This window comes from Carassius gibelio, chromosome B19 (genome assembly GCF_023724105.1).
Source record: "Carassius gibelio isolate Cgi1373 ecotype wild population from Czech Republic chromosome B19, carGib1.2-hapl.c, whole genome shotgun sequence".
In the NCBI taxonomy this organism is placed as follows: Eukaryota; Metazoa; Chordata; class Actinopteri; order Cypriniformes; family Cyprinidae; genus Carassius; species Carassius gibelio.
Window position 1 is genome coordinate 4,912,342 of NC_068414.1, and position 23,789 is coordinate 4,936,130.

A 23,789-nucleotide genomic window follows, 5' to 3' on the forward strand; every position below is an offset into this window, starting at 1 on the left:
CGGAAATCTTTAGTAAAAGGCGAAAGATTTATGCGACAATGAAGAGAAACTCGAGCTGTGTCTCCAAACCCTCGGGCCTGTGCGCTGCCTCTGTTAAACTACTACGCTCGCCAAGGGTCATCAAGGGTGACAATGCCTGCCCACATGTGTTTCGTCAGCACCCCCCCCCCCCCCCACTCCAAAAGGGAGGAGTAAAACTCAAAAAAGTCCTCTCGGTCCACCAATAACCAAAAGCCCAATCAAGGCAATCTCTTTCTCATGCCTCTATCTGAAAAGTTGGATAAAATCTTATATGAAAAAAAAAGGCTTTTAAAGAAATCCCTTATTCCGAGGTCACCGTAGCCACCAGATCCAGTCTGTATCCGCTTCAGTCAATCGGATCCAGTCCGTATCCAGAGAAGATGGTGGATCAACACCTAGAAAGGACCTCTATGGCCCAGAAACACAGCGGAGACCGTGACAACTAGATGAGCCGCAGATACAAATCCCCTGTAAAGACCACCTGGACAAGACCACAGGAAACAGATGATTCTTCTGCACAGTCTGACATTCCTGCAGCCTGGAGCTGATCTACTGGTTTCGTCTGACAAGGGGAGAACTGTCTCCCCGACTGAGCCTGGTTTCTCACCGGGTTTTTTCTCCATCCTTTCACCGATCGAGTTTTGGTTTCTTCCCTCTGTCGCTTCTGGCAGGCGGAGCTGGGGACACTTCATGTACAGCGATATCGTTGACTTGATTGCAAATTATTGCACAGATACTATTTAAACTGAACTTAGCTGAATGATGTCATCAAAGAGTTCAATAACGAAATGCCTTTAACTGTCATTTTGCTTTTTGACGCACTGTGTTCCTAATTAATGTTGTTCAGTTGCATTGACGCAATACTTTTTGTTTAAAGCGCAATTTAAAAAAAAAAATAAATAAATAAAAGAGTCCAAACAATGACCCCTGCTACGGGTAGTGTTCCAAGTGTTATGCGACTTCAGCTAATGATGGGTCCATCAGAAATTTTACGGTGCTAGGGCTGGGTCTGCGTCAGAAGAAGCCATGCATTGTTTAGTTATGTCAGTGCAGTGCCGTCAGTTGGGGGGGAAACGGCAGCATGCACGGCTCCTCGTTAGTATAGTGGACAGTATCTCCGCCTGTCACGCGGAAGACCGGGGTTCGATTCCCCGACGGGGAGAGCTGGTTCTTTTCGTCTTCCGAATGATCCATCCAAAAAGTTTGGTTGGAGTCGCAGGTCACAGAAGGAGTTCTGCTTCGACGTCAGCCCGAGCCAAAGGACATGCGTTGGCCGGGAATCGAACCCGAGTCAACTGCTTGGAAGGCAGCTATGCTCACCACTATACCACCAACGCAGGCGGAAGTCAGTAGCTTTATTGACGCACTGTGTTCCTAATAAATGTTGTTCAGTTGCATTGACAAAATACTTTTTGTTTAAAGCGCAATTAAAAAAAAAAAAAAAAAAAAAAAAAGAGTCCAAACAATGACCCCTGCTACCGGTAGTGTTGCAAGTGTTATGCGACTTCAGCTAATGATGGGTCCATCCGAAATTATTCCATCCAAAAGTTTTGGGTGGAGGCACAGGTCACAGAGGGAGTTCTGCTTCGACGTCAGCCCGAGCCAAAGCATATGCGTTGGCCGGGAATCGAATCCGGTGTCAACTGCTTGGAAGGCAGCTATGCTCACCACTATACCACCAACGCAGTCAGCAGTCAGCAACTTGCGCCGTCACTAAGAAGGCTCGAAGTGCACGAGTCACCGATAGGGCTAGAGGAGCAGATGAGATCTTTGTTTGGACCCGTCACTAAAGAGAGCCTTCAAGAATTTGCATCCCGTCACGTACAAGAAAGCGCTGCCTTCCCATCCGGCTAAATAAACACGAAGTGGTCAAACGCAGAGAGTGCCTATAATAACCAAAAGCCCAATCAAGGCAATCTCTTTCTCATGCCTCTATCTGAAAAGTTGGATAAAATCTTATATGAAAAAAAAGTCTTTTAAAGAAATCCCTTATTCCGAGGTCACCGTAGCCACCAGATCCAGTCTGTATCCGCTTCAGTCACCCGGATCCAGTCCGTATCCAGAGAAGATGGTGGATCAACACCTAGAAAGGACCTCTATGGCCCAGAAACACAGCGGAGACCGTGACAACTAGATGAGCCGCAGATACAAATCCCCTGTAAAGACCACCTGGACAAGACCACAGGAAACAGATGATTCTTCTGCACAGTCTGACATTCCTGCAGCCTGGAGCTGATCTACTGGTTTCGTCTGACAAGGGGAGAACTGTCTCCCCGACTGAGCCTGGTTTCTCACCGGGTTTTTTCTCCATCCTTTCACCGATCGAGTTTTGGTTTCTTCCCTCTGTCGCTTCTGGCAGGCGGAGCTGGGGACACTTCATGTACAGCGATATCGTTGACTTGATTGCAAATTATTGCACAGATACTATTTAAACTGAACTTAGCTGAATGATGTCATCAAAGAGTTCAATAACGAAATGCCTTTAACTGTCATTTTGCTTTTTGACGCACTGTGTTCCTAATAAATGTTGTTCAGTTGCATTGACACAATACTTTTTGTTTAAAGCGCAATTAAAAAAAAAATAAAAATAAAAAAAAGAGTCCAAACAATGACCCCTGCTACGGGTAGTGTTGCAAGTGTTATGCGACTTCAGCTAATGATGGGTCCATCCGAAATTATTCCATCCAAAAGTTTTGGGTGGAGGCACAGGTCACAGAGGGAGTTCTGCTTCGACGTCAGCCCGAGCCAAAGGACATGCGTTGGCCGGGAATCGAATCCGGGTCAACTGCTTGGAAGGCAGCTATGCTCACCACTATACCACCAACGCAGTCAGCAGTCAGCAACTTGCGCCGTCACTAAGAAGGCTCGAAGTGCACGAGTCGCCGATAGGGCTAGAGGAGCAGATGAGATCTTTGTTTGGACCCGTCACTAAAGAGAGCCTTCAAGAATTTGCATCCCGTCACGTACAAGAAAGCGCTGCCTTCCCATCCGGCTAAATAAACACGAAGTGGTCAAACGCAGAGAGTGCCTATTCAGACGATGACCAGTGGCAAGCCCTCTCGCAGCATGCTGCCGGAAATCTTTAGTAAAAGGCGAAAGATTTATGCGACAATGAAGAGAAACTCGAGCTGTGTCTCCAAACCCTCGGGCCTGTGCGCTGCCTCTGTTAAACTACTACGCTCGCCAAGGGTCATCAAGGGTGACAATGCCTGCCCACATGTGTTTCGTCAGCACCCCCCCCCCCCCCCCACTCCAAAAGGGAGGAGTAAAACTCAAAAAAGTCCTCTCGGTCCACCAATAACCAAAAGCCCAATCAAGGCAATCTCTTTCTCATGCCTCTATCTGAAAAGTTGGATAAAATCTTATATGAAAAAAAAAAGTCTTTTAAAGAAATCCCTTATTCCGAGGTCACCGTAGCCACCAGATCCAGTCTGTATCCGCTTCAGTCAATCGGATCCAGTCCGTATCCAGAGAAGATGGTGGATCAACACCTAGAAAGGACCTCTATGGCCCAGAAACACAGCGGAGACCGTGACAACTAGATGAGCCGCAGATACAAATCCCCTGTAAAGACCACCTGGACAAGACCACAGGAAACAGATGATTCTTCTGCACAGTCTGACATTCCTGCAGCCTGGAGCTGATCTACTGGTTTCGTCTGACAAGGGGAGAACTGTCTCCCCGACTGAGCCTGGTTTCTCACCGGGTTTTTTCTCCATCCTTTCACCGATCGAGTTTTGGTTTCTTCCCTCTGTCGCTTCTGGCAGGCGGAGCTGGGGACACTTCATGTACAGCGATATCGTTGACTTGATTGCAAATTATTGCACAGATACTATTTAAACTGAACTTAGCTGAATGATGTCATCAAAGAGTTCAATAACGAAATGCCTTTAACTGTCATTTTGCTTTTTGACGCACTGTGTTCCTAATTAATGTTGTTCAGTTGCATTGACGCAATACTTTTTGTTTAAAGCGCAATTTAAAAAAAAAAAAAAAGAGTCCAAACAATGACCCCTGCTACGGGTAGTGTTCCAAGTGTTATGCGACTTCAGCTAATGATGGGTCCATCAGAAATTTTACGGTGCTAGGGCTGGGTATGCGTCAGAAGAAGCCATGCATTGTTTAGTTATGTCAGTGCAGTGCCGTCAGTTGGGGGGGAAACGGCAGCATGCACGGCTCCTCGTTAGTATAGTGGACAGTATCTCCGCCTGTCACGCGGAAGACCGGGGTTCGATTCCCCGACGGGGAGAGCTGGTTCTTTTCGTCTTCCGAATGATCCATCCAAAAAGTTTGGTTGGAGTCGCAGGTCACAGAAGGAGTTCTGCTTCGACGTCAGCCCGAGCCAAAGGACATGCGTTGGCCGGGAATCGAACCCGGGTCAACTGCTTGGAAGGCAGCTATGCTCACCACTATACCACCAACGCAGGCGGAAGTCAGTAGCTTTATTGACGCACTGTGTTCCTAATAAATGTTGTTCAGTTGCATTGACAAAATACTTTTTGTTTAAAGGGCAATTAAAAAAAAAAAAAAAAAAAAAAAGAGTCCAAACAATGACCCCTGCTACCGGTAGTGTTGCAAGTGTTATGCGACTTCAGCTAATGATGGGTCCATCCGAAATTATTCCATCCAAAAGTTTTGGGTGGAGGCACAGGTCACAGAGGGAGTTCTGCTTCGACGTCAGCCCGAGCCAAAGCATATGCGTTGGCCGGGAATCGAATCCGGGGTCAACTGCTTGGAAGGCAGCTATGCTCACCACTATACCACCAACGCAGTCAGCAGTCAGCAACTTGCGCCGTCACTAAGAAGGCTCGAAGTGCACGAGTCGCCGATAGGGCTAGAGGAGCAGATGAGATCTTTGTTTGGACCCGTCACTAAAGAGAGCCTTCAAGAATTTGCATCCCGTCACGTACAAGAAAGCGCTGCCTTCCCATCCGGCTAAATAAACACGAAGTGGTCAAACGCAGAGAGTGCCTATAATAACCAAAAGCCCAATCAAGGCAATCTCTTTCTCATGCCTCTATCTGAAAAGTTGGATAAAATCTTATATGAAAAAAAAAGTCTTTTAAAGAAATCCCTTATTCCGAGGTCACCGTAGCCACCAGATCCAGTCTGTATCCGCTTCAGTCACCCGGATCCAGTCCGTATCCAGAGAAGATGGTGGATCAACACCTAGAAAGGACCTCTATGGCCCAGAAACACAGCGGAGACCGTGACAACTAGATGAGCCGCAGATACAAATCCCCTGTAAAGACCACCTGGACAAGACCACAGGAAACAGATGATTCTTCTGCACAGTCTGACATTCCTGCAGCCTGGAGCTGATCTACTGGTTTCGTCTGACAAGGGGAGAACTGTCTCCCCGACTGAGCCTGGTTTCTCACCGGGTTTTTTCTCCATCCTTTCACCGATCGAGTTTTGGTTTCTTCCCTCTGTCGCTTCTGGCAGGCGGAGCTGGGGACACTTCATGTACAGCGATATCGTTGACTTGATTGCAAATTATTGCACAGATACTATTTAAACTGAACTTAGCTGAATGATGTCATCAAAGAGTTCAATAACGAAATGCCTTTAACTGTCATTTTGCTTTTTGACGCACTGTGTTCCTAATAAATGTTGTTCAGTTGCATTGACACAATACTTTTTGTTTAAAGCGCAATTAAAAAAAAAATAAAAATAAAAAAAAGAGTCCAAACAATGACCCCTGCTACGGGTAGTGTTGCAAGTATTATGCGACTTCAGCTAATGATGGGTCCATCCGAAATTATTCCATCCAAAAGTTTTGGGTGGAGGCACAGGTCACAGAGGGAGTTCTGCTTCGACGTCAGCCCGAGCCAAAGGACATGCGTTGGCCGGGAATCGAATCCGGGTCAACTGCTTGGAAGGCAGCTATGCTCACCACTATACCACCAACGCAGTCAGCAGTCAGCAACTTGCGCCGTCACTAAGAAGGCTCGAAGTGCACGAGTCGCCGATAGGGCTAGAGGAGCAGATGAGATCTTTGTTTGGACCCGTCACTAAAGAGAGCCTTCAAGAATTTGCATCCCGTCACGTACAAGAAAGCGCTGCCTTCCCATCCGGCTAAATAAACACGAAGTGGTCAAACGCAGAGAGTGCCTATAATAACCAAAAGCCCAATCAAGGCAATCTCTTTCTCATGCCTCTATCTGAAAAGTTGGATAAAATCTTATATGAAAAAAAAGTCTTTTAAAGAAATCCCTTATTCCGAGGTCACCGTAGCCACCAGATCCAGTCTGTATCCGCTTCAGTCACCCGGATCCAGTCCGTATCCAGAGAAGATGGTGGATCAACACCTAGAAAGGACCTCTATGGCCCAGAAACACAGCGGAGACCGTGACAACTAGATGAGCCGCAGATACAAATCCCCTGTAAAGACCACCTGGACAAGACCACAGGAAACAGATGATTCTTCTGCACAGTCTGACATTCCTGCAGCCTGGAGCTGATCTACTGGTTTCGTCTGACAAGGGGAGAACTGTCTCCCCGACTGAGCCTGGTTTCTCACCGGGTTTTTTCTCCATCCTTTCACCGATCGAGTTTTGGTTTCTTCCCTCTGTCGCTTCTGGCAGGCGGAGCTGGGGACACTTCATGTACAGCGATATCGTTGACTTGATTGCAAATTATTGCACAGATACTATTTAAACTGAACTTAGCTGAATGATGTCATCAAAGAGTTCAATAACGAAATGCCTTTAACTGTCATTTTGCTTTTTGACGCACTGTGTTCCTAATAAATGTTGTTCAGTTGCATTGACACAATACTTTTTGTTTAAAGCGCAATTAAAAAAAAAATAAAAATAAAAAAAAGAGTCCAAACAATGACCCCTGCTACGGGTAGTGTTGCAAGTGTTATGCGACTTCAGCTAATGATGGGTCCATCCGAAATTATTCCATCCAAAAGTTTTGGGTGGAGGCACAGGTCACAGAGGGAGTTCTGCTTCGACGTCAGCCCGAGCCAAAGGACATGCGTTGGCCGGGAATCGAATCCGGGTCAACTGCTTGGAAGGCAGCTATGCTCACCACTATACCACCAACGCAGTCAGCAGTCAGCAACTTGCGCCGTCACTAAGAAGGCTCGAAGTGCACGAGTCGCCGATAGGGCTAGAGGAGCAGATGAGATCTTTGTTTGGACCCGTCACTAAAGAGAACCTTCAAGAACTTGCATCCCGTCACGTACAAGAAAGCGCTGCCTTCCCATCCGGCTAAATAAACACGAAGTGGTCAAACGCAGAGAGTGCCTATTCAGACGATGACCAGTGGCAAGCCCTCTCGCAGCATGCTGCCGGAAATCTTTAGTAAAAGGCGAAAGATTTATGCGACAATGAAGAGAAACTCGAGCTGTGTCTCCAAACCCTCGGGCCTGTGCGCTGCCTCTGTTAAACTACTACGCTCGCCAAGGGTCATCAAGGGTGACAATGCCTGCCCACATGTGTTTCGTCAGCACCCCCCCCCCCCCCCCCCACTCCAAAAGGGAGGAGTAAAACTCAAAAAAGTCCTCTCGGTCCACCAATAACCAAAAGCCCAATCAAGGCAATCTCTTTCTCATGCCTCTATCTGAAAAGTTGGATAAAATCTTATATGAAAAAAAAAAGTCTTTTAAAGAAATCCCTTATTCCGAGGTCACCGTAGCCACCAGATCCAGTCTGTATCCGCTTCAGTCAATCGGATCCAGTCCGTATCCAGAGAAGATGGTGGATCAACACCTAGAAAGGACCTCTATGGCCCAGAAACACAGCGGAGACCGTGACAACTAGATGAGCCGCAAATACAAATCCCCTGTAAAGACCACCTGGACAAGACCACAGGAAACAGATGATTCTTCTGCACAGTCTGACATTCCTGCAGCCTGGAGCTGATCTACTGGTTTCGTCTGACAAGGGGAGAACTGTCTCCCCGACTGAGCCTGGTTTCTCACCGGGTTTTTTCTCCATCCTTTCACCGATCGAATTTTGGTTTCTTCCCTCTGTCGCTTCTGGCAGGCGGAGCTGGGGACACTTCATGTACAGCGATATCGTTGACTTGATTGCAAATTATTGCACAGATACTATTTAAACTGAACTTAGCTGAATGATGTCATCAAAGAGTTCAATAACGAAATGCCTTTAACTGTCATTTTGCTTTTTGACGCACTGTGTTCCTAATTAATGTTGTTCAGTTGCATTGACGCAATACTTTTTGTTTAAAGCGCAATTTAAAAAAAAAAAAAAAAAAAAAAAAGAGTCCAAACAATGACCCCTGCTACGGGTAGTGTTCCAAGTGTTATGCGACTTCAGCTAATGATGGGTCCATCAGAAATTTTACGGTGCTAGGGCTGGGTCTGCGTCAGAAGAAGCCATGCATTGTTTAGTTATGTCAGTGCAGTGCCGTCAGTTGGGGGGGAAACGGCAGCATGCACGGCTCCTCGTTAGTATAGTGGACAGTATCTCCGCCTGTCACGCGGAAGACCGGGGTTCGATTCCCCGACGGGGAGAGCTGGTTCTTTTCGTCTTCCGAATGATCCATCCAAAAAGTTTGGTTGGAGTCGCAGGTCACAGAAGGAGTTCTGCTTCGACGTCAGCCCGAGCCAAAGGACATGCGTTGGCCGGGAATCGAACCCGGGTCAACTGCTTGGAAGGCAGCTATGCTCACCACTATACCACCAACGCAGGCGGAAGTCAGTAGCTTTATTGACGCACTGTGTTCCTAATAAATGTTGTTCAGTTGCATTGACAAAATACTTTTTGTTTAAAGGGCAATTAAAAAAAAAAAAAAAAAAAAAAAGAGTCCAAACAATGACCCCTGCTACCGGTAGTGTTGCAAGTGTTATGCGACTTCAGCTAATGATGGGTCCATCCGAAATTATTCCATCCAAAAGTTTTGGGTGGAGGCACAGGTCACAGAGGGAGTTCTGCTTCGACGTCAGCCCGAGCCAAAGGACATGCGTTGGCCGGGAATCGAATCCGGGTCAACTGCTTGGAAGGCAGCTATGCTCACCACTATACCACCAACGCAGTCAGCAGTCAGCAACTTGCGCCGTCACTAAGAAGGCTCGAAGTGCACGAGTCGCCGATAGGGCTAGAGGAGCAGATGAGATCTTTGTTTGGACCCGTCACTAAAGAGAGCCTTCAAGAATTTGCATCCCGTCACGTACAAGAAAGCGCTGCCTTCCCATCCGGCTAAATAAACACGAAGTGGTCAAACGCAGAGAGTGCCTATAATAACCAAAAGCCCAATCAAGGCAATCTCTTTCTCATGCCTCTATCTGAAAAGTTGGATAAAATCTTATATGAAAAAAAAGTCTTTTAAAGAAATCCCTTATTCCGAGGTCACCGTAGCCACCAGATCCAGTCTGTATCCGCTTCAGTCACCCGGATCCAGTCCGTATCCAGAGAAGATGGTGGATCAACACCTAGAAAGGACCTCTATGGCCCAGAAACACAGCGGAGACCGTGACAACTAGATGAGCCGCAGATACAAATCCCCTGTAAAGACCACCTGGACAAGACCACAGGAAACAGATGATTCTTCTGCACAGTCTGACATTCCTGCAGCCTGGAGCTGATCTACTGGTTTCGTCTGACAAGGGGAGAACTGTCTCCCCGACTGAGCCTGGTTTCTCACCGGGTTTTTTCTCCATCCTTTCACCGATCGAGTTTTGGTTTCTTCCCTCTGTCGCTTCTGGCAGGCGGAGCTGGGGACACTTCATGTACAGCGATATCGTTGACTTGATTGCAAATTATTGCACAGATACTATTTAAACTGAACTTAGCTGAATGATGTCATCAAAGAGTTCAATAACGAAATGCCTTTAACTGTCATTTTGCTTTTTGACGCACTGTGTTCCTAATAAATGTTGTTCAGTTGCATTGACACAATACTTTTTGTTTAAAGCGCAATTAAAAAAAAAATAAAAATAAAAAAAAGAGTCCAAACAATGACCCCTGCTACGGGTAGTGTTGCAAGTGTTATGCGACTTCAGCTAATGATGGGTCCATCCGAAATTATTCCATCCAAAAGTTTTGGGTGGAGGCACAGGTCACAGAGGGAGTTCTGCTTCGACGTCAGCCCGAGCCAAAGGACATGCGTTGGCCGGGAATCGAATCCGGGTCAACTGCTTGGAAGGCAGCTATGCTCACCACTATACCACCAACGCAGTCAGCAGTCAGCAACTTGCGCCGTCACTAAGAAGGCTCGAAGTGCACGAGTCGCCGATAGGGCTAGAGGAGCAGATGAGATCTTTGTTTGGACCCGTCACTAAAGAGAGCCTTCAAGAACTTGCATCCCGTCACGTACAAGAAAGCGCTGCCTTCCCATCCGGCTAAATAAACACGAAGTGGTCAAACGCAGAGAGTGCCTATTCAGACGATGACCAGTGGCAAGCCCTCTCGCAGCATGCTGCCGGAAATCTTTAGTAAAAGGCGAAAGATTTATGCGACAATGAAGAGAAACTCGAGCTGTGTCTCCAAACCCTCGGGCCTGTGCGCTGCCTCTGTTAAACTACTACGCTCGCCAAGGGTCATCAAGGGTGACAATGCCTGCCCACATGTGTTTCGTCAGCACCCCCCCCCCCCCCCCACTCCAAAAGGGAGGAGTAAAACTCAAAAAAGTCCTCTCGGTCCACCAATAACCAAAAGCCCAATCAAGGCAATCTCTTTCTCATGCCTCTATCTGAAAAGTTGGATAAAATCTTATATGAAAAAAAAAAGTCTTTTAAAGAAATCCCTTATTCCGAGGTCACCGTAGCCACCAGATCCAGTCTGTATCCGCTTCAGTCAATCGGATCCAGTCCGTATCCAGAGAAGATGGTGGATCAACACCTAGAAAGGACCTCTATGGCCCAGAAACACAGCGGAGACCGTGACAACTAGATGAGCCGCAGATACAAATCCCCTGTAAAGACCACCTGGACAAGACCACAGGAAACAGATGATTCTTCTGCACAGTCTGACATTCCTGCAGCCTGGAGCTGATCTACTGGTTTCGTCTGACAAGGGGAGAACTGTCTCCCCGACTGAGCCTGGTTTCTCACCGGGTTTTTTCTCCATCCTTTCACCGATCGAATTTTGGTTTCTTCCCTCTGTCGCTTCTGGCAGGCGGAGCTGGGGACACTTCATGTACAGCGATATCGTTGACTTGATTGCAAATTATTGCACAGATACTATTTAAACTGAACTTAGCTGAATGATGTCATCAAAGAGTTCAATAACGAAATGCCTTTAACTGTCATTTTGCTTTTTGACGCACTGTGTTCCTAATTAATGTTGTTCAGTTGCATTGACGCAATACTTTTTGTTTAAAGCGCAATTTAAAAAAAAAAAAAAAGAGTCCAAACAATGACCCCTGCTACGGGTAGTGTTCCAAGTGTTATGCGACTTCAGCTAATGATGGGTCCATCCGAAATTATTCCATCCAAAAGTTTTGGGTGGAGGCACAGGTCACAGAGGGAGTTCTGCTTCGACGTCAGCCCGAGCCAAAGCATATGCGTTGGCCGGGAATCGAATCCGGGGTCAACTGCTTGGAAGGCAGCTATGCTCACCACTATACCACCAACGCAGTCAGCAGTCAGCAACTTGCGCCGTCACTAAGAAGGCTCGAAGTGCACGAGTCGCCGATAGGGCTAGAGGAGCAGATGAGATCTTTGTTTGGACCCGTCACTAAAGAGAGCCTTCAAGAATTTGCATCCCGTCACGTACAAGAAAGCGCTGCCTTCCCATCCGGCTAAATAAACACGAAGTGGTCAAACGCAGAGAGTGCCTATAATAACCAAAAGCCCAATCAAGGCAATCTCTTTCTCATGCCTCTATCTGAAAAGTTGGATAAAATCTTATATGAAAAAAAAGTCTTTTAAAGAAATCCCTTATTCCGAGGTCACCGTAGCCACCAGATCCAGTCTGTATCCGCTTCAGTCACCTGGATCCAGTCCGTATCCAGAGAAGATGGTGGATCAACACCTAGAAAGGACCTCTATGGCCCAGAAACACAGCGGAGACCGTGACAACTAGATGAGCCGCAGATACAAATCCCCTGTAAAGACCACCTGGACAAGACCACAGGAAACAGATGATTCTTCTGCACAGTCTGACATTCCTGCAGCCTGGAGCTGATCTACTGGTTTCGTCTGACAAGGGGAGAACTGTCTCCCCGACTGAGCCTGGTTTCTCACCGGGTTTTTTCTCCATCCTTTCACCGATCGAGTTTTGGTTTCTTCCCTCTGTCGCTTCTGGCAGGCGGAGCTGGGGACACTTCATGTACAGCGATATCGTTGACTTGATTGCAAATTATTGCACAGATACTATTTAAACTGAACTTAGCTGAATGATGTCATCAAAGAGTTCAATAACGAAATGCCTTTAACTGTCATTTTGCTTTTTGACGCACTGTGTTCCTAATAAATGTTGTTCAGTTGCATTGACACAATACTTTTTGTTTAAAGCGCAATTAAAAAAAAAATAAAAATAAAAAAAAGAGTCCAAACAATGACCCCTGCTACGGGTAGTGTTGCAAGTGTTATGCGACTTCAGCTAATGATGGGTCCATCCGAAATTATTCCATCCAAAAGTTTTGGGTGGAGGCACAGGTCACAGAGGGAGTTCTGCTTCGACGTCAGCCCGAGCCAAAGGACATGCGTTGGCCGGGAATCGAATCCGGGTCAACTGCTTGGAAGGCAGCTATGCTCACCACTATACCACCAACGCAGTCAGCAGTCAGCAACTTGCGCCGTCACTAAGAAGGCTCGAAGTGCACGAGTCGCCGATAGGGCTAGAGGAGCAGATGAGATCTTTGTTTGGACCCGTCACTAAAGAGAGCCTTCAAGAACTTGCATCCCGTCACGTACAAGAAAGCGCTGCCTTCCCATCCGGCTAAATAAACACGAAGTGGTCAAACGCAGAGAGTGCCTATTCAGACGATGACCAGTGGCAAGCCCTCTCGCAGCATGCTGCCGGAAATCTTTAGTAAAAGGCGAAAGATTTATGCGACAATGAAGAGAAACTCGAGCTGTGTCTCCAAACCCTCGGGCCTGTGCGCTGCCTCTGTTAAACTACTACGCTCGCCAAGGGTCATCAAGGGTGACAATGCCTGCCCACATGTGTTTCGTCAGCACCCCCCCCCCCCCCACTCCAAAAGGGAGGAGTAAAACTCAAAAAAGTCCTCTCGGTCCACCAATAACCAAAAGCCCAATCAAGGCAATCTCTTTCTCATGCCTCTATCTGAAAAGTTGGATAAAATCTTATATGAAAAAAAAAAGTCTTTTAAAGAAATCCCTTATTCCGAGGTCACCGTAGCCACCAGATCCAGTCTGTATCCGCTTCAGTCAATCGGATCCAGTCCGTATCCAGAGAAGATGGTGGATCAACACCTAGAAAGGACCTCTATGGCCCAGAAACACAGCGGAGACCGTGACAACTAGATGAGCCGCAGATACAAATCCCCTGTAAAGACCACCTGGACAAGACCACAGGAAACAGATGATTCTTCTGCACAGTCTGACATTCCTGCAGCCTGGAGCTGATCTACTGGTTTCGTCTGACAAGGGGAGAACTGTCTCCCCGACTGAGCCTGGTTTCTCACCGGGTTTTTTCTCCATCCTTTCACCGATCGAATTTTGGTTTCTTCCCTCTGTCGCTTCTGGCAGGCGGAGCTGGGGACACTTCATGTACAGCGATATCGTTGACTTGATTGCAAATTATTGCACAGATACTATTTAAACTGAACTTAGCTGAATGATGTCATCAAAGAGTTCAATAACGAAATGCCTTTAACTGTCATTTTGCTTTTTGACGCACTGTGTTCCTAATTAATGTTGTTCAGTTGCATTGACGCAATACTTTTTGTTTAAAGCGCAATTTAAAAAAAAAAAAAAGAGTCCAAACAATGACCCCTGCTACGGGTAGTGTTCCAAGTGTTATGCGACTTCAGCTAATGATGGGTCCATCAGAAATTTTACGGTGCTAGGGCTGGGTCTGCGTCAGAAGAAGCCATGCATTGTTTAGTTATGTCAGTGCAGTGCCGTCAGTTGGGGGGAAACGGCAGCATGCACGGCTCCTCGTTAGTATAGTGGACAGTATCTCCGCCTGTCACGCGGAAGACCGGGGTTCGATTCCCCGACGGGGAGAGCTGGTTCTTTTCGTCTTCCGAATGATCCATCCAAAAAGTTTGGTTGGAGTCGCAGGTCACAGAAGGAGTTCTGCTTCGACGTCAGCCCGAGCCAAAGGACATGCGTTGGCCGGGAATCGAACCCGGGTCAACTGCATGGAAGGCAGCTATGCTCACCACTATACCACCAACGCAGGCGGAAGTCAGTAGCTTTATTGACGCACTGTGTTCCTAATAAATGTTGTTCAGTTGCATTGACACAATACTTTTTGTTTAAAGCGCAATTAAAAAAAAAAAAAAAAAAAAAAAGAGTCCAAACAATGACCCCTGCTACCGGTAGTGTTGCAAGTGTTATGCGACTTCAGCTAATGATGGGTCCATCCGAAATTATTCCATCCAAAAATTTTGGGTGGAGGCACAGGTCACAGAGGGAGTTCTGCTTCGACGTCAGCCCGAGCCAAAGCATATGCGTTGGCCGGGAATCGAATCCGGGGTCAACTGCTTGGAAGGCAGCTATGCTCACCACTATACCACCAACGCAGTCAGCAGTCAGCAACTTGCGCCGTCACTAAGAAGGCTCGAAGTGCACGAGTCGCCGATAGGGCTAGAGGAGCAGATGAGATCTTTGTTTGGACCCGTCACTAAAGAGAGCCTTCAAGAATTTGCATCCCGTCACGTACAAGAAAGCGCTGCCTTCCCATCCGGCTAAATAAACACGAAGTGGTCAAACGCAGAGAGTGCCTATTCAGACGATGACCAGTGGCAAGCCCTCTCGCAGCATGCTGCCGGAAATCTTTAGTAAAAGGCGAAAGATTTATGCGACAATGAAGAGAAACTCGAGCTGTTTCTCCAAACCCTCGGGCCTGTGCGCTGCCTCTGTTAAACTACTACGCTCGCCAAGGGTCATCAAGGGTGACAATGCCTGCCCACATGTGTTTCGTCAGCACCCCCCCCCCCCCACTCCAAAAGGGAGGAGTAAAACTCAAAAAAGTCCTCTCGGTCCACCAATAACCAAAAGCCCAATCAAGGCAATCTCTTTCTCATGCCTCTATCTGAAAAGTTGGATAAAATCTTACATGAAAAAAAAAAGTCTTTTAAAGAAATCCCTTATTCCGAGGTCACCGTAGCCACCAGATCCAGTCTGTATCCGCTTCAGTCAATCGGATCCAGTCCGTATCCAGAGAAGATGGTGGATCAACACCTAGAAAGGACCTCTATGGCCCAGAAACACAGCGGAGACCGTGACAACTAGATGAGCCGCAGATACAAATCCCCTGTAAAGACCACCTGGACAAGACCACAGGAAACAGATGATTCTTCTGCACAGTCTGACATTCCTGCAGCCTGGAGCTGATCTACTGGTTTCGTCTGACAAGGGGAGAACTGTCTCCCCGACTGAGCCTGGTTTCTCACCGGGTTTTTTCTCCATCCTTTCACCGATCGAGTTTTGGTTTCTTCCCTCTGTCGCTTCTGGCAGGCGGAGCTGGGGACACTTCATGTACAGCGATATCGTTGACTTGATTGCAAATTATTGCACAGATACTATTTAAACTGAACTTAGCTGAATGATGTCATCAAAGAGTTCAATAACGAAATGCCTTTAACTGTCATTTTGCTTTTTGACGCACTGTGTTCCTAATAAATGTTGTTCAGTTGCATTGACACAATACTTTTTGTTTAAAGCGCAATTAAAAAAAAAATAAAAATAAAAAAAAGAGTCCAAACAATGACCCCTGCTACGGGTAGTGTTGCAAGTGTTATGCGACTTCAGCTAATGATGGGTCCATCCGAAATTATTCCATCCAAAAGTTTTGGGTGGAGGCACAGGTCACAGAGGGAGTTCTGCTTCGACGTCAGCCCGAGCCAAAGGACATGCGTTGGCCGGGAATCGAATCCGGGTCAACTGCTTGGAAGGCAGCTATGCTCACCACTATACCACCAACGCAGTCAGCAGTCAGCAACTTGCGCCGTCACTAAGAAGGCTCGAAGTGCACGAGTCGCCGATAGGGCTAGAGGAGCAGATGAGATCTTTGTTTGGACCCGTCACTAAAGAGAGCCTTCAAGAATTTGCATCCCGTCACGTACAAGAAAGCGCTGCCTTCCCATCCGGCTAAATAAACACGAAGTGGTCAAACGCAGAGAGTGCCTATTCAGACGATGACCAGTGGCAAGCCCTCTCGCAGCATGCTGCCGGAAATCTTTAGTAAAAGGCGAAAGATTTATGCGACAATGAAGAGAAACTCGAGCTGTTTCTCCAAACCCTCGGGCCTGTGCGCTGCCTCTGTTAAACTACTACGCTCGCCAAGGGTCATCAAGGGTGACAATGCCTGCCCACATGTGTTTCGTCAGCACCCCCCCCCCCACTCCAAAAGGGAGGAGTAAAACTCAAAAAAGTCCTCTCGGTCCACCAATAACCAAAAGCCCAATCAAGGCAATCTCTTTCTCATGCCTCTATCTGAAAAGTTGGATAAAATCTTATATGAAAAAAAAAAGTCTTTTAAAGAAATCCCTTATTCCGAGGTCACCGTAGCCACCAGATCCAGTCTGTATCCGCTTCAGTCAATCGGATCCAGTCCGTATCCAGAGAAGATGGTGGATCAACACCTAGAAAGGACCTCTATGGCCCAGAAACACAGCGGAGACCGTGACAACTAGATGAGCCGCAGATACAAATCCCCTGTAAAGACCACCTGGACAAGACCACAGGAAACAGATGATTCTTCTGCACAGTCTGACATTCCTGCAGCCTGGAGCTGATCTACTGGTTTCGTCTGACAAGGGGAGAACTGTCTCCCCGACTGAGCCTGGTTTCTCACCGGGTTTTTTCTCCATCCTTTCACCGATCGAGTTTTGGTTTCTTCCCTCTGTCGCTTCTGGCAGGCGGAGCTGGGGACACTTCATGTACAGCGATATCGTTGACTTGATTGCAAATTATTGCACAGATACTATTTAAACTGAACTTAGCTGAATGATGTCATCAAAGAGTTCAATAACGAAATGCCTTTAACTGTCATTTTGCTTTTTGACGCACTGTGTTCCTAATTAATGTTGTTCAGTTGCATTGACGCAATACTTTTTGTTTAAAGCGCAATTTAAAAAAAAAAAAAAAGAGTCCAAACAATGACCCCTGCTACGGGTAGTGTTCCAAGTGTTATGCGACTTCAGCTAATGATGGGTCCATCAGAAATTTTACGGTGCTAGGGCTGGGTCTGCGTCAGAAGAAGCCATGCATTGTTTAGTTATATCAGTGCAGTGCCGTCAGTTGGGGGGGAAACGGCAGCATGCACGGCTCCTCGTTAGTATAGTGGACAGTATCTCCGCCTGTCACGCGGAAGACCGGGGTTCGATTCCCCGACGGGGAGAGCTGGTTCTTTTCGTCTTCCGAATGATCCATCCAAAATGTTTGGTTGGAGTCGCAGGTCACAGAAGGAGTTCTGCTTCGACGTCAGCCCGAGCCAAAGGACATGCGTTGGCCGGGAATCGAACCCGGGTCAACTGCTTGGAAGGCAGCTATGCTCACCACTATACCACCAACGCAAGCGGAAGTCAGTAGCTTTATTGACGCACTGTGTTCCTAATAAATGTTGTTCAGTTGCATTGACACAATACTTTTTGTTTAAAGCGCAATTAAAAAAAAAAAAAAAAAAAAAAAGAGTCCAAACAATGACCCCTGCTACCGGTAGTGTTGCAAGTGTTATGCGACTTCAGCTAATGATGGGTCCATCCGAAATTATTCCATCCAAAAGTTTTGGGTGGAGGCACAGGTCACAGAGGGAGTTCTGCTTCAAAGTCAGCCCGAGCCAAAGCATATGCGTTGGCCGGGAATCGAATCCCGGGTCAACTGCTTGGAAGGCAGCTATGCACCCCACTATACCACCAACGCAGTCAGCAGTCAGCAACTTGCGCCGTCACTAAGAAGGCTCGAAGTGCACGAGTCGCCGATAGGGCTAGAGGAGCAGATGAGATCTTTGTTTGGACCCGTCACTAAAGAGAGCCTTCAAGAATTTGCATCCCGTCACGTACAAGAAAGCGCTGCCTTCCCATCCGGCTAAATAAACACGAAGTGGTCAAACGCAGAGAGTGCCTATAATAACCAAAAGCCCAATCAAGGCAATCTCTTTCTCATGCCTCTATCTGAAAAGTTGGATAAAATCTTATATGAAAAAAAAAGTATTTTAAAGAAATCCCTTATTCCGAGGTCACCGTAGCCACCAAATCCAGTCTGTATCCGCTTCAGTCACCCGGATCCAGTCCGTATCCAGAGAAGATGGTGGATCAACACCTAGAAAGGACCTCTATGGCCCAGAAACACAGCGGAGACCGTGACAACTAGATGAGCCGCAGATACAAATCCCCTGTAAAGACCACCTGGACAAGACCACAGGAAACAGATGATTCTTCTGCACAGTCTGACATTCCTGCAGCCTGGAGCTGATCTACCGGTTTCGTCTGACAAGGGGAGAACTGTCTCCCCGACTGAGCCTGGTTTCTCACCGGGTTTTTTCTCCATCCTTTCACCGATCGAGTTTTGGTTTCTTCCCTCTGTCGCTTCTGGCAGTCGGAGCTGGGGACACTTCATGTACAGCGATATCGTTGACTTGATTGCAAATTATTGCACAGATACTATTTAAACTGAACTTAGCTGAATGATGTCATCAAAGAGTTCAATAACGAAATGCCTTTAACTGTCATTTTGCTTTTTGACGCACTGTGTTCCTAATAAATGTTGTTCAGTTGCATTGACACAATACTTTTTGTTTAAAGCGCAATTAAAAAAAAAAAAAAAAAAAAAAAAAAGAGTCCAAACAATGACCCCTGCTACGGGTAGTGTTGCAAGTGTTATGCGACTTCAGCTAATGATGGGTCCATCCGAAATTATTCCATCCAAAAGTTTTGGGTGGAGGCACAGGTCACAGAGGGAGTTCTGCTTCGACGTCAGCCCGAGCCAAAGGACATGCGTTGGCCGGGAATCGAATCCGGGTCAACTGCTTGGAAGGCAGCTATGCTCACCACTATACCACCAACGCAGTCAGCAGTCAGCAACTTGCGCCGTCACTAAGAAGGCTCGAAGTGCACGAGTCGCCGATAGGGCTAGAGGAGCAGATGAGATCTTTGTTTGGACCCGTCACTAAAGAGAGCCTTCAAGAATTTGCATCCCGTCACGTACAAGAAAGCGCTGCCTTCCCATCCGGCTAAATAAACACGAAGTGGTCAAACGCAGAGAGTGCCTATTCAGACGATGACCAGTGGCAAGCCCTCTCGCAGCATGCTGCCGGACGGTCAAACTGATTCTGCTCTTGACATTTCGATGTAGCTCTGCTGTGAGCAGAGCACCCAAAGATACAGGTCACTCGCAAAAGTTCCCCTCCACGGAAATCTTTAGTAAAAGGCGAAAGATTTATGCGACAATGAAGAGAAACTCGAGCTGTGTCTCCAAACCCTCGGGCCTGTGCGCTGCCTCTGTTAAACTACTACGCTCGCCAAGGGTCATCAAGGGTGACAATGCCTGCCCACATGTGTTTCGTCAGCACCCCCCCCCCCCCCCCCACTCCAAAAGGGAGGAGTAAAACTCAAAAAAGTCCTCTCGGTCCACCAATAACCAAAAGCCCAATCAAGACAATCTCTTTCTCATGCCTCTATCTGAAAAGTTGGATAAAATCTTATATGAAAAAAAAAGTCTTTTAAAGAAATCCCTTATTCCGAGGTCACCGTAGCCACCAGATCCAGTCTGTATCCGCTTCAGTCAATCGGATCCAGTCCGTATCCAGAGAAGATGGTGGATCAACACCTAGAAAGGACCTCTATGGCCCAGAAACACAGCGGAGACCGTGACAACTAGATGAGCCGCAGATACAAATCCCCTGTAAAGACCACCTGGACAAGACCACAGGAAACAGATGATTCTTCTGCACAGTCTGACATTCCTGCAGCCTGGAGCTGATCTACTGGTTTCGTCTGACAAGGGGAGAACTGTCTCCCCGACTGAGCCTGGTTTCTCACCGGGTTTTTTCTCCATCCTTTCACCGATCGAGTTTTGGTTTCTTCCCTCTGTCGCTTCTGGCAGGCGGAGCTGGGGACACTTCATGTACAGCGGTATCGTTGACTTGATTGCAAATTATTGCACAGATACTATTTAAACTGAACTTAGCTGAATGATGTCATCAAAGAGTTCAATAACGAAATGCCTTTAACTGTCATTTTGCTTTTTGACGCACTGTGTTCCTAATTAATGTTGTTCAGTTGCATTGATGCAATACTTTTTGTTTAAAGCGCAATTAAAAAAAAAAAAAAAAAAAGAAGAGTCCAAACACAGAGGGAGTTCTGCTTCGACGTCAGCCCGAGACAAAGCATATGCGTTGGCCGGGAATCGAATCCGGGGTCAACTGCTTGGAAGGCAGCTATGCTCACCACTATACCACCAACGCAGTCAGCAGTCAGCAACTTGCGCCGTCACTAAGAAGGCTCGAAGTGCACGAGTCGCCGATAGGGCTAGAGGAGCAGATGAGATCTTTGTTTGGACCCGTCACTAAAGAGAGCCTTCAAGAATTTGCATCCCGTCACGTACAAGAAAGCGCTGCCTTCCCATCCGGCTAAATAAACACGAAGTGGTCAAACGCAGAGAGTGCCTATAATAACCAAAAGCCCAATCAAGGCAATCTCTTTCTCATGCCTCTATCTGAAAAGTTGGATAAAATCTTATATGAAAAAAAAAGTCTTTTAAAGAAATCCCTTATTCCGAGGTCACCGTAGCCACCAGATCCAGTCTGTATCCGCTTCAGTCACCCGGATCCAGTCCGTATCCAGAGAAGATGGTGGATCAACACCTAGAAAGGACCTCTATGGCCCAGAAACACAGCGGAGACCGTGACAACTAGATGAGCCGCAGATACAAATCCCCTGTAAAGACCAACTGGACAAGACCACAGGAAACAGATGATTCTTCTGCACAGTCTGACATTCCTGCAGCCTGGAGCTGATCTACCTGTTTCGTCTGACAAGGGGAGAACTGTCTCCCCGACTGAGCCTGGTTTCTCACCGGGTTTTTTCTCCATCCTTTCACCGATCGAGTTTTGGTTTCTTGCCTCTGTCGCTTCTGGCAGGCGGAGCTGGGGACACTTCATGTACAGCGATATCGTTGACTTGATTGCAAATTATTGCACAGATACTATTTAAACTGAACTTAGCTGAATGATGTCATCAAAGAGTTCAATAACGAAATGCCTTTAACTGTCATTTTGCTTTTTGACGCACTGTGTTCCTAATAAATGTTGTTCAGTTGCATTGAAACAATACTTTTTGTTTAAAGCGCAATAAAAAAAAAGAAAAAAAAAAAGAGTCCAAACAATGACCCCTGCTACGGGTAGTGTTGCAAGTGTTATGCGACTTCAGCTAATGATGGGTCCATCCGAAATTATTCCATCCAAAAGTTTTGGGTGGAGGCACAGGTCACAGAGGGAGTTCTGCTTCGACGTCAGCCCGAGCCAAAGGACATGCGTTGGCCGGGAATCGAATCCGGGTCAACTGCTTGGAAGGCAGCTATGCTCACCACTATACCACCAACGCAGTCAGCAGTCAGCAACTTGCGCCGTCACTAAGAAGGCTCGAAGTGCACGAGTCGCCGATAGGGCTAGAGGAGCAGATGAGATCTTTGTTTGGACCCGTCACTAAAGAGAGCCTTCAAGAATTTGCATCCCGTCACGTACAAGAAAGCGCTGCCTTCCCATCCGGCTAAATAAACACGAAGTGGTCAAACGCAGAGAGTGCCTATTCAGACGACGACCAGTGGCAAGCCCTCTCGCAGCATGCTGCCGGACGGTTAAACTGATTCTGCTCTTGACATTTCGATGTAGCTCTGCTGTGAGCAGAGCACCCAAAAATACAGGTCACTCGCAAAAGTTCCCCTCCACGGAAATCTTTAGTAAAAGGCGAAAGATTTATGCGACAATGAAGAGAAACTCGAGCTGTGTCTCCAAACCCTCGGGCCTGTGCGCTGCCTCTGTTAAACTACTACGCTCGCCAAGGGTCATCAAGGGTGACAATGCCTGCCCACATGTGTTTCGTCAGCACCCCCCCCCCCCTACTCCAAAAGGGAGGAGTAAAACTCAAAAAAGTCCTCTCGGTCCACCAATAACCAAAAGCCCAATCAAGGCAATCTCTTTCTCATGCCTCTATCTGAAAAATTGGATAAAATTTTATATGAAAAAAAAAGTCTTTTAAAGAAATCCCTTATTCCGAGGTCACCGTAGCCACCAGATCCAGTCTGTATCCGCTTCAGTCAATCGGATCCAGTCCGTATCCAGAGAAGATGGTGGATCAACACCTAGAAAGGACCTCTATGGCCCAGAAACACAGCGGAGACCGTGACAACTAGATGAGCCGCAGATACAAATCCCCTGTAAAGACCACCTGGACAAGACCACAGGAAACAGATGATTCTTCTGCACAGTCTGACATTCCTGCAGCCTGGAGCTGATCTACTGGTTTCGTCTGACAAGGGGAGAACTGTCTCCCCGACTGAGCCTGGTTTCTCACCGGGTTTTTTCTCCATCCTTTCACCGATCGAGTTTTGGTTTCTTCCCTCTGTCGCTTCTGGCAGGCGGAGCTGGGGACACTTCATGTACAGCGATATCGTTGACTTGATTGCAAATTATTGCACAGATACTATTTAAACTGAACTTAGCTGAATGATGTCATCAAAGAGTTCAATAACGAAATGCCTTTAACTGTCATTTTGCTTTTTGACGCACTGTGTTCCTAATTAATGTTGTTCAGTTGCATTGACGCAATACTTTTTGTTTAAAGCGCAATTAAAAAAAAAAAAAAAAAAAAAAAAAAGAGTCCAAACAATGACCCCTGCTACGGGTAGTGTTCCAAGTGTTATGCGACTTCAGCTAATGATGGGTCCATCAGAAATTTTACGGTGCTAGGGCTGGGTCTGCGTCAGAAGAAGCCATGCATTGTTTAGTTATGTCAGTGCAGTGCCGTCAGTTGGGGGGGAAACGGCAGCATGCACGGCTCCTCGTTAGTATAGTGGACCGTATCTCCGCCTGTCACGCGGAAGACCGGGGTTCGATTCCCCGACGGGGAGAGCTGGTTCTTTTCGTCTTCCGAATGATCCATCCAAAATGTTTGGACATGCGTTGGCCGGGAATCGAACCCGGGTCAACTGCTTGGAAGGCAGCTATGCTCACCACTATACCACCAACGCAGGCGGAAGTAAGTAGCTTTATTGACGCACTGTGTTCCTAATAAATGTTGTTCAGTTGCATTGACACAATACTTTTTGTTTAAAGCGCAATTAAAAAAAAAAAAAAAAAAAGAAGAGTCCAAACACAGAGGGAGTTCTGCTTCGACGTCAGCCCGAGCCAAAGCATATGCGTTGGCCGGGAATCGAATCCGGGGTCAACTGCTTGGAAGGCAGCTATGCTCACCACTATACCACCAACGCAGTCAGCAGTCAGCAACTTGCGCCGTCACTAAGAAGGCTCGAAGTGCACGAGTCGCCGATAGGGCTAGAGGAGCAGATGAGATCTTTGTTTGGACCCGTCACTAAAGAGAGCCTTCAAGAATTTGCATCCCGTCACGTACAAGAAAGCGCTGCCTTCCCATCCGGCTAAATAAACACGAAGTGGTCAAACGCAGAGAGTGCCTATAATAACCAAAAGCCCAATCAAGGC

The 23,789-nt window shown here is 47.1% G+C and overlaps 2 non-coding genes and 7 pseudogenes across 2 annotated transcripts; all 9 read right to left on the reverse strand.

Annotated features, from left to right (window-relative positions):
- LOC127981057 (uncharacterized) lies at nucleotides 1-36 on the reverse strand (annotated as a pseudogene).
- Nucleotides 37-3,094: 3,058 nt separating this feature from the next.
- Nucleotides 3,095-3,130, reverse strand: LOC127981058 (uncharacterized; annotated as a pseudogene).
- A 4,192-nt stretch (nucleotides 3,131-7,322) lies between these two features.
- On the reverse strand, nucleotides 7,323-7,358 carry LOC127981060 (uncharacterized; annotated as a pseudogene).
- Nucleotides 7,359-10,417: 3,059 nt separating this feature from the next.
- LOC127981061 (uncharacterized) lies at nucleotides 10,418-10,453 on the reverse strand (annotated as a pseudogene).
- A 2,506-nt stretch (nucleotides 10,454-12,959) lies between these two features.
- Nucleotides 12,960-12,995, reverse strand: LOC127981062 (uncharacterized; annotated as a pseudogene).
- Nucleotides 12,996-14,898: 1,903 nt separating this feature from the next.
- On the reverse strand, nucleotides 14,899-14,934 carry LOC127981063 (uncharacterized; annotated as a pseudogene).
- Nucleotides 14,935-16,303: 1,369 nt separating this feature from the next.
- On the reverse strand, nucleotides 16,304-16,339 carry LOC127981064 (uncharacterized; annotated as a pseudogene).
- Nucleotides 16,340-19,424: 3,085 nt separating this feature from the next.
- On the reverse strand, nucleotides 19,425-19,539 carry LOC127980945 (U5 spliceosomal RNA). Its single transcript, XR_008159943.1, has one exon. It is a non-coding gene; the product is annotated as a U5 spliceosomal RNA (small nuclear RNA).
- Nucleotides 19,540-21,960: 2,421 nt separating this feature from the next.
- LOC127980678 (U5 spliceosomal RNA) lies at nucleotides 21,961-22,075 on the reverse strand. The gene has a single exon (XR_008159690.1). It is a non-coding gene; the product is annotated as a U5 spliceosomal RNA (small nuclear RNA).
- Between the last annotated feature and the right edge of the window lie 1,714 nt (nucleotides 22,076-23,789).